Genomic DNA, 9,885 nt, shown 5'->3' with positions numbered 1-9,885 from the left:
GTGTCAAATATTTCGATATTCTTCAGCTATGATGATTTGTAACTCTAAAAATTATGGATAGATTTCGATGATTCTTGCATGTATATAAGTTGTATATGTACGTAACAAATGAGAAAAATATGGCGAGATGGGGCCAACCCTCGCTTTAGCTTGTCACACCAGTGATACACGCAAAGCAAAAAATGGGCAAAATATGAGGTGAATCCATTCAGAAATAAAAATGTCATTACTTGTTTTAATTATGAATCGTGGTTTACGGCCAACCAAGCCGAGTGGAAGTTTAACAACTACCGAAAAGCTAAACATTACATATAATTTGCAATTGGATTAGATGGACAAATTGATGTGAAGATTTGCGAAAAAGTTACACGTCTTCTCAGTGAGAATCGAACTCACGACTCCCCGATCTCCAGTTGGGGCGCGTTAACCACTACGCCATGAGAGGACTCATGAACGCAGAAGTTAACCTGAATTCGATTTCAGCTCAATAATCACGTGGTCCTCTTTCGCAAAGTGCACCTCTTTCAGAAGAATTAGATGCCCATCCCAAACACAACGCTTTCTATATATATCCAATGCCTAGCCCGAGAGCGCATTGTTTTTTAGGTATAGGAATAGCACACTACACTAGCCAGCAACTGCGTTGGCTGAGGTTTCTATTGTGTGGGCTTCCAATGGGTCGCGACGTTCTCAAACGACCGGTTACGGAACATGAGTCCGTTGCTCGATAAATACTTGTTTTAATTATGAATCGTGGTTTACGGCCAACCAGCCGAGTGGAAGTTTAACAACTACCGAAAAGCTAAACATTACATATAATTTGCAATTGGATTGGAAGCCCACACAATAGAAACCTCAGCCAGCGCAGTTGCTGGCTAGTGTAGTGTGCTATTCCTATACCTAAAAAACAATGCGCTCTCGGCTAGGCATTGGATATATATAGAAAGCGTTGTGTTTGGATGGGCATCTAATTCTTCCGAAAGAGGTGCACTTTGCGAAAGAGGACCACGTGATTATTGAGCTGAAATCGAATTCAGGTTAACTTCTGCGTTCATGAGTCCTCTCATGGCGTAGTGGTTAACGCGCCCCAACTAGAGATCGGGGAGTCGTGAGTTCGATTCTCACTGAGAAGACGTGTAACTTTTTCGCAAATCTTCACATCAATTTGTCCATCTAATCCAATTGCAAATTATATGTAATGTTTAGCTTTTCGGTAGTTGTTAAAAATGTCATTATTATCGCAAAAAATGTGTCATTCGTTGGATACTTTTAGAAATCAAAACAATTCGGTGGTAAAATGATTTTTTTTTCTCATTATTTTCAAACTTATGATGATTATCATCCATTGTGATGTTTTTGGATATTTTTCATTGATAAACACAATTTAAAAAATTAGGCTGATACAAATATTAATTTTCTTTTATGTCACCCCCCTCCCCCTTCAAAAATCCGAAAATTTTGAAGGGGAGAAAAAAAAAGATTCACAATTTTTTTGACATCAGTTAGGTTTTTTAAATTTTTAAAATAAAAATCAGGTAAAAGAATGATCCAGATGACGATTGAAAAAAGTTTAACAAGTATCGTTAAAAATAAAAATTCGAAAAAATAAAATTTGTTCCCATTTTTATTTTTTTTGTTCCTTTTTTATTTTTATTCCCCCTCGTACCTTCCAAGTGGTCTCGGACATAAAAGAAAATTAATATTTGTATCAGCCTTATAAAGCTATAAAAAATGTTACATGTGTAACACTTTTCAACAAAACATGTTATTCCTCATTCGTTCTGATTCTCAGAGTTATTTGCACGACATGTGATCAGTCTGTAGAACCAGTGATGCATTTGAACGCGTTCAGTTCGCGTTCTAGTTCAATTTGTTGAACGCAGCAATCAAGTAGGCTTGTTCAGTTCAAAAATATGAACCCGTGCGAGCCAAAAACTGAACCCAATAAATCTTGACTGGTTTACGACAAAAAATTATGCCAGAGCTTTTTTTTTATATGCATAATATCAAGAGCTGTATGTTTGTTCCCTTCATGGAAGTTTACGGTGATTCACTCAATTGTTTCCCAAGCGAGAGCTCCGATCATAATTGCCAACTGAACGAGCCGTTCTTGAGGAACGACATGCTCTTGCTCGCAAGTTCATTGACTACTGCGTTCTCGTGCAAATTTGGCTCGGGATCCGTTCACTTTTGGCTCGCGTTCAGTTCAAAATGCATCACTGTGTAGAACATTAATTCCTATAACTAAAAAGAAATTTCATTTGAAGTACAGCCTACTAAGTATAAGTGCTAAAGTGCTAAAGACACAAAATTGATCGGAGTAAAATTTATGCTGCACTTACATTCAAAACGTGAATACATTGAAACCTCCATTTGTCGATGTTCCGTGACTCGATATCGATTCTTGGAACCATACTAAAAACATAGTATTGTGATGGTACCCTCCTGGGAGGGAGAAACCGATACAAAATTTGCGTACGTCATAGTGAGCCGAGATTCTGCTGTCACGAACTGTCGGAATGGAGAACGAACTGTCACGAACTGTCCAGAATGGAGAATGGAAAAACATGACAAAAGCACGCGCTTTTTCATTGATCAAAACATATTTTTGCATTTCAACAAAGTTGACAACAATCGGTTGAAAATCAATTCCTGCGCACCCAAAAGCAATGCCACGATAGCATCTTTTAATTTGATCGAATATCAAGCGTGTGCTAGAATAAGGGCATAAGTCACATGATCGATTTCTCTTCATCGATCCTCTTTTCTGTGAATAAAGGTGACAAGATGCAAGTTTTTTGGGAATTTTTCTTCTCAGGATGCAAGATCGGTGCCTAGCATCCTGAACTGAAAAACTGCTAAAAAATTTGCATCTTGTCACCTTCATTCGCAGAAGAGAGGATCGATGAGGAGAAATCCATCATACGACTTACACCCTTATTACGCCCTTAATTCGGAAAAGAGTTGTGTCATATTTCGTGTATAGTATCTGTGCTTCCCTCCCAAGTCCCCTCATACTGATTTCCACAGCTTTTCTGTTGCATGACTCGATATTTCCATAAGTCGATGGTCCCTTCTGATATCGACTCATGGAGATTTGACTGTATTTAAAGAAGTCCCCGAAATCGAAAGTAACGGTAACTATTTATAGAGTCCGAGAAATTGTTTGATGAACATCTCCAGGACTCCTCAGAGTGAATCTTGGAGGATTTCAAGGAGGTATTATTAGATCAGCCACTGCAGTAAAACCCAAAGCAACTACTGCATAGTGGGACGAATGTTCAAAATTCAGTAGCTTGTGAAAACGTGTTTTATTGGCATGGTGTCTTCGAAAAAAAAATCCAAAAAATAGGGCGCACCCGATGACCAGAACATTTAGTTCGGAATCTCGGCTCTATCCTTTGACAGATACGCATATTTCGACCTCAACTGTAAGGCCGTCTTCAGTGTCGTGTAGTCGAGTCTAGTACACGACACTGAAGACGGCCTTACAGTTGAGGTCGAAATACGCGTATCTGTCGAAGGATACAAACTCTAGTGGAATTAAATGGTATAGTACTAAATTCGGTTTTTTCATCTACTTAGTTAAAATTTTCTGCGCATCCTGTCGGGTGGCGAGATTCCGAACTAAATGTTCTGGTCACCCGATGCGCCATTTTCTTTGAATATTGAAGGAATCCCTTAAAACATTGGATTTTTCCAAATAAATCTATGCATAAAATTTTGGACATACTTTTTTTTAGAATGCTAGTTAAAAATCAAGATATTCTTATTATTTTGAGACTACCAGAAAAGGAACTCCTCGGCAAAAAATCTACATTAGGTTTTGGATTTTTTCCGTAAGAATATCTAGATGATTTTATTGAAGAGTCCTTAGTGAAACTTCAGTAAGAATTCTTACACGGAAAAAATGAAATACTCAAACGTGAGTTCATTCAACTCAATTCGGCGGGTTGTGCGTTAACCTAATTTTGAGTTGATAGGGATGGAGTAGTTGTTATTTGCTGTCATGCGAAAATACCTCCTGGTTCACTCAACCAGCAGATCAATTTATTCAACTTTCAATAGGATGATGTGATTTCAATCGTATCAAGCTTTGACCAGTAAGTACCTACAATTTTCACTGTTTTGCAGTGAATGATGCTGATACAAATCGTTGCCAAACAATTCTTTCCCTAGAAGGCTTTCGTATTGTGCAACAAGATTTTGATATTCATGATCGTTGGAAATAATGCAATGCAATTATTTGTTACTGTTGCCTATATTCGTCGTATCCATTTCCATTTTGGTCACAATCAGTTTTGATTCGTCTCACAGCTAACGGTTCACTGGGGATGAACCTGCCCACGACAGAAAATCCCTTCAATAAAAAGTAATTCAATTCAAATTCACTAACGGCTCACTGTGATATAGTGAATGGTCAAAGTACAACGCTTCAACGTTATAATAAAAATGGTCTACTAGAATATTTAGATCTCAATTCCTACAGCATGATGAAATGTGTGGATTTCCTTTAAAATTCATTGGTGCCATCAAATACAGCCCAAACATATAAGCACAATCCATTGTGATCGATCAATCATGATAATCGAACTGAAGTTATTTATCGAAATACAGTAGTCTCATTACATTTATTATGTACCAGTAGACGAACCATAACAGCTTTCACAAAATTACACTTGGAAAATTGATATCTATTTTAGGTAAATTTAAATATCCGCCGTATTGGAACATTTCAAGTTTAATACGAGGAAAAAAACGCATGCGAAGTAGATCGAAACCCTATTGCCTTCAAAAAAGCAAGCATGAACTTATGAGCTTTATACAGATTATTCGCAAGGATTTCAAAAATGGTCAAGATATGTTTTAAGCACTCCACTTATTTTTGTCTCTTGATTCCACTTATAACACAGACATTCCTCAAAAATTTCCTTGAAATTTCACCCGGGGTTCGGGATTATACAAAGGATACTGTCAAAGTTTTTGTTTTCCAGGAAATAAATTTATTTTATTTTTCAAGTCTTCTTGAATTAATTAAACTTGTTTTTTGAGATACCCTAAGAATGTTTCTTTGGATATAAAAAAATCCAACTGTCTTTTTTTTTCTTTTAATTAGAGTTAGAAATTCTTTTAAAAACTCCTTCAGGAATTTGATTAGGAATTCTTTTAGGAATAATCATTGGGGGCTGTCATTACCTTCGTATGAATAAAAAAAAAAAGTATGGCGCATAAGAAATCACAAATCTTACATAATTCATGAGTGGCCCCTTGTTATAATTCCTGATGTAACTATTTGTATCGGGTGGTAGGTCATTTGGCATAAAAGTCGTTTGGCATAAAGCCGTTTGGCATAAAGTCGTTTGGCATAATGGTCTTTTGGCATAATGGTCGTTTGGTATAATAGTCGTTTGGCATAATGAGTCTGAAACCAAGATTTTTATAAGATGACTTGTTTTGGAGTCAATTGACACAAAATGATACTTTATTCCACAATCATATGCTCTTGAATAAACTAAAGCATATTAGGAAAGTTATTGCCAATAGTATTTTATTATTTATCCGGAAATTACCCTTCATTCAGATATTAATTCTTCTTTTGAGTTTCGTATTGGAATTATTTTTTGCACTGAAGATTTTGATATATTTCGCAAAAAAATACGTTCTCTGTTTTTTTTTTTAAATATGATGTAACCATAATTGTAGGTATAAATTACTCCTTCTTTTATACATAGGCTGTTCTTTGAAGCTATATTTTTTAAATATTTAATTGTTTCCAACTGACAAAAGGGCGGCATTCGATAACATTGGTCTGCTGAAGTTATCAGCGATTAGAGAAATCGATAGCTGTAGTTGCTTCGATGGGATGTGCTACTTTTCCCCGAACGCCAGTTCACCAAATATCCCGTTTCCCCGATTAGCCCATTTCCCCGAAAAGTTTTTAGCACTCATAACTGTCGTAACTTTATACATTTCAGGGTGGTAAACGAACTACTCATCTAATATGCACCCTTCTTTATTTAATTGGCGGTTCTTTCGAGTATTAACGTCCTCACCATTTTTGCCAACATTGAGCCGAGAATGGCAGAATAATTCCTTCTTCTGATTGCTTATCGTTCTTTCTGCACCATTTTTCAGGGAAATGGCATTCGGGGTAGAGCGCCATTCGAGGAACTGGAATTCGGGGAACCGACATTCGGAGAAAAGACATTCAGGGAAAAGTAGCACAATCACTTCGATGATTCTGAACGCAATTTTTGATGTCTTTTCGTTTTATTTATTTATAAATTTGGGCGTCCAATCTCCAACTAGTTTAATTATAAATATTGCCTTCTTTTAAACATAGGCTGTTCTTTATATTTACACTGTTTAAAACTACTATTTCGTACAGGTAAATGTTAACCATTTTTATATTTAGCTGTTTTATCAATTCTTACAAGACATGCTGTTATAATGATAATAACTTTAGAATCTGCCAATATTCAACATATTTTTTGCAAACGTATGATCTCTTTTCGAGATATGCTGGAAAAATATTATCTCAATCACAGATTTTCCCTTCTTTCGATAAAAGACTGTGTGTACATCAACACTTCCGAAATTAAAATTTTTATTGAATCGTTGAAAAGTTTTGCCACTAATATTTTCTTTTAAAAATGTGTTGTTCAGTTAAGTTATGCTGTGAGAAGATTTTTTTTGCATTAGAGCCTTAAACATTTTAAACGAAAAATAATCTGCTCTCGTTCATAGGTTATTTTTGCATTATGCTGCAGTAATAGATCTTTGGATTAGAGCTTCTAGTACTTTGCAAATAAATTTTCCCTTCTTTTATCAAGTAATTTTCATCAAGTGTTAAGTCCTAACTGGGACAGAGCTTGATCTGCACCGAAATATTCTATGAGCGTTCCCTTTATTAATATCTGGAAACTTCCTTTGCCAATTTTCTATTTTCAAATATGTAAATATGATGTAGAGAAAATTATTATTCCCAGAAGATCTTCCATCAGACCCGTCACGAGTTTTATTTAGTAATGCTCTCTAATGTCACAACAATTTTTGACATTCATAGCTTGGAAAATCTCTAAACGAACACTTGTTGAGGACATAGCAAACATTTTTGCTATAGGCTCGGTGGTGTTGATCTCGGTAAAAGCTTAAAAAAATGCTGATATTGATTCTAAATCAATCATTATGCCAAACGGCCATTATGCCAAACCCCAGACAACCAGAAATCGCATGAAAGTTCACGTTACAACTCGTTTATTCATACTAATTACATCAAACCCGCAAAACACCGTGGATAAACTCGTCAGTTTGATGAGTTTCCTCGCATAAAACACTTCTTTTCTGAGTTCATTTATACATTTTGTTTCGTCTCGTACACTCGTACAAAGCAAGTCGCATCAATCCGTAGCAGCTGTCAAATCAACATTTGTTATCATAAGCTAAGTCGCAAAAGATCACAGGTTGATTCGGTAGAATATTTATACACTCGCATTGTATGTTATTATTCATCACATAATATATGCACGCATATCGCCTCCACTTTTGCACGTAGAAGGCCTTTTCGCGATATCTAATAAGTGAAATTTTGCACATATAAAGCCTCCAGGTGATTTCGTTATACGTACATTTTGGTTGTCTGGGACGACCATTATGCCAAAACGACTTTATTCCAAACGGCTTTATGCCAAACGACCTTATGCCAAACGACTTTATGCCAAATGGGGTACAATATTTGTATCGTCCGAGAAGTAATGGACAGATGCACGCGTTCACTCGTTGACGTTTGAGCGGTGCCGTGTTATTTACGTGACTATGGCAACGAGTGAATTTGGCACCGCTCAAACGTCAAATTAGTGAACTCGTGCATTGGTCTATTGTTAGACGAACTTTCTCAGGATTCTTCAGAGAAAATCTTGCAGTCTTTCTCGGTGGCATTTTTAGGTAAGCTGCAGTTTAGGTATAACTCAAAGCAATTACTGAATGAATTCTTTGAAGAATCTGGCAAACGGTTTCAAAAGTACTCTTATAGGAATTTCTGTTTGAAATTTAAAAAAAATCTTAAAACCTATTGGAGGAATCCCTTAAAACTACTGGATTAATTCAATTCGACAAATTATATAATTAGACAAATAATAGTCCTTTGAATTATATGACTGAAAAAAAAATCTTGTTGAAAATCAACTCAACTCGGTGGGTTCGTGCGTGTACTTAATTGTGAGTCAATGAGGATGAAGTTGTTTTTATTTATTGCTAGGCGAAAAAATACCTACTGTTTTTTTTTGTCACTAAACCGGCACTCAACGTTCAGCACTTTGTCACTAAGTTGGTTGGTTTGACTTTATTAACGAGATTTTTAGCCCTGGGCTAGTTCATCTCGGGACCAACGGCTTTACTTCCCTTCCGAAGGAAATCGTCACTATAACTTTTTACGTCATAAGTGACTATGTCGGGGATGGGATTCGATCCCAGGTCCTCGGCATGAGAGGCGAGTGTTCTAACCACTACACCAGGTCCGTCCCCCACTTTGTCACTAACTCAATTTCGAGGCAACGCACTAAGGTTCGGCTTACGGGGTGTTTTACTCTCTGCCCTCTGGCTGAGGAATGAATGAAATGAACTCAAAAATAAGTCAAAACATATTCAAATATGGATTTTCTATCCGTGTAATCATTCATGATAAAATGTCTTGTGAAACGTTGGAGTAATTTATGAAAAAAAAAACAAGACATTTCGGGAGAAATTTCAAGTAAAACCTGAAATCTACTTAAGTTTAGTAACTGAACAAATTCGAAGATTAATTATTGGAGGAATTTTAATATTATGCTAATATACTCTTAGAGAAAACTCCGGTTGATTTAAGAAATTTCCGTAAGAATTTCTGGTCGTTTTTATTAAGTTCTTGTCAGAGTTTTTAAACATTCTTGGAAACATGTCTGGTGAAACAACTGGAAACTTATAAACGGAATAAATGGATAGAAATTACACATTATTTGAATTATTCTGTCATATTTCTAGAGAAATTTTAAGTAATACCGAAAATCTTAAGGTTATGTAAGAAACTGAATGAATCTGAGGTTTAATGATTAGAGGAATTCAAAACCTTCTTGAAGAAATCCCTGTAGAGATCTCTTGGGACTCCCTGCGCTTGAAGCAATCCTTAGTAAAATTTATGGTCTAATCTTTGTTTTTTTTTATGTTCCATGAAGCAATCCTGCAACAATCTTCGAAGGTATTCCTGATGGATTTATCAAACTACTTTCTAGAATCTCTAAGCAATCTTTTTGCTAAACGCTTTGACAAAGTCAAAAGTTGTCCTTAGAAGATCTGTCCGACCTGTATGATATTTTCTTGTTTAGATGAACTAACCCGGTTTTTCTTAAGTACCTTTGTAAACTTCATGGTTTATTTGCTGTGAAACTCTGAAAGCAAATGTGATTTTTGGAACAATGTTTGTAACGATAATTAGATAAGTTTTCGTCGTAATCTATAACAGAATTCTTGGAAGATTTCTGAACGGTTTCTGAAGACGCATTTTGCGGCGAGCCCCAGGTTCCATTCAATCAAGAATGTGTAATTCCTGAACGAGTTTAAGAGGAAATATCTGAAAAATGTACTAAACTATGTGTAAAAGAATTCCTGTGAGGAAATCTTAGGACGAATACTTAATGGAATCATTGACGCAATTATGACGCAATTATATTATTAGTATAAACGATGTTGAACATTTTGGAGAAAATTAATTAGCAGATTAGATTCTGTAGCAAAACCGTTTATTTCATCGGCCAGGGGGGGGAAGCATCGGTCCCCATGCCCTCATCTGACCACACCCATGAGTGCCACCAGGAATCAGATGGCCATGACAGCTACAACATTTATCCCGAG

General features: G+C 36.1%; 1 non-coding gene across 1 annotated transcript; it reads right to left on the bottom strand.

Moving 5' to 3' along the window:
• Positions 1-371: 371 nt before the first annotated feature.
• Trnas-gga lies at positions 372-445 on the bottom strand. The gene has a single exon. It is a non-coding gene; the product is annotated as a tRNA-Ser (tRNA).
• Between the last annotated feature and the right edge of the window lie 9,440 nt (positions 446-9,885).

Source organism: Aedes aegypti, unplaced genomic scaffold (assembly GCF_002204515.2).
Source record: "Aedes aegypti strain LVP_AGWG unplaced genomic scaffold, AaegL5.0 Primary Assembly AGWG_AaegL5_hic_scaff_954_PBJ_arrow, whole genome shotgun sequence".
Lineage (NCBI taxonomy): Eukaryota > Metazoa > Arthropoda > Insecta > Diptera > Culicidae > Aedes > Aedes aegypti.
This window is presented reverse-complemented; position numbering and strand designations above follow the sequence as displayed.